Raw genomic sequence first — 970 nt, 5'->3', positions numbered from 1 at the left:
ATAAATTGCATCCTGTTGATAGTCAAAATTTATAGAGAATACAATAAAAACTAGTCTAGATATGAGATTGTCTCTTATTTTTGTTCTCAACAATGAACATACTTTATATAAAAGGGATTTTATTGCTAATACACTTAATATTAGGAGTAAAAGCCAATTCTGATATTTGATATTTGTAAAACATATTTTTCTTGTTTTCATATAATTCCTTAGAGCATTTGTTACAGGCAGCAAAGTTTTCTTTAGTGTTTTTTTTTAATTCCAATATTTTCTTCCCAGTTTTTGTACTGCAATATAGCCAAACTGAAAATGATACAAATGATACAAAACTCCATTTGTTCACTGATTTCTCCTAAAAATGGACTCATGTCTTCTTTTTTTTCTTTTTTTAATGTTTATTTTTGAGATAGAGACAGAGACAGAGCATAAGCAGGGGAGGGGCAGAGACAGAGGGAGACACAGAATACCAACCAGGCTCCAGGCTCCGAGCTGTTAGCACAGAGCCTAATGTGGGGCTTGAACCCACAGACCAAGAGATGATGACCTGAGGCGAAGTCAGAGGTTTCACCAACTGAGTCCCCAGGCACCCCTCAACTCATGTCTTCTATAATCTCTTCTGATATCAACCTAGATCAGTGGAAGAGTATCACTTTGACTATCTTTGCAAATTTGCATTAAAAAAGATTAGAGTATATACTTAATTGGGAGACTTTAAATTATTTTATAAAACTTTGTTATCTTGTTGGACATCAGACCCATAAACCTTTGATTAAATATCAGATAAACAATTCCATAATAAATGGATTGATATGTAATATCTGTTAATTTAAGAAGTGTTTATCGTAAATCTATTTACTATTTGCTAGCTTTTAATAGTGTAATTGTTTTCCATTTATCACAATAATAATTATTAAACAACACAACCCTGTGAAGTCACATTTTACTGCAAAATGACAGTCTTTAAATCCAG

The sequence above is a fragment of the Acinonyx jubatus genome, chromosome A1, assembly GCF_027475565.1.
Source record: "Acinonyx jubatus isolate Ajub_Pintada_27869175 chromosome A1, VMU_Ajub_asm_v1.0, whole genome shotgun sequence".
Lineage (NCBI taxonomy): Eukaryota > Metazoa > Chordata > Mammalia > Carnivora > Felidae > Acinonyx > Acinonyx jubatus.
This window is presented reverse-complemented; position numbering follows the sequence as displayed.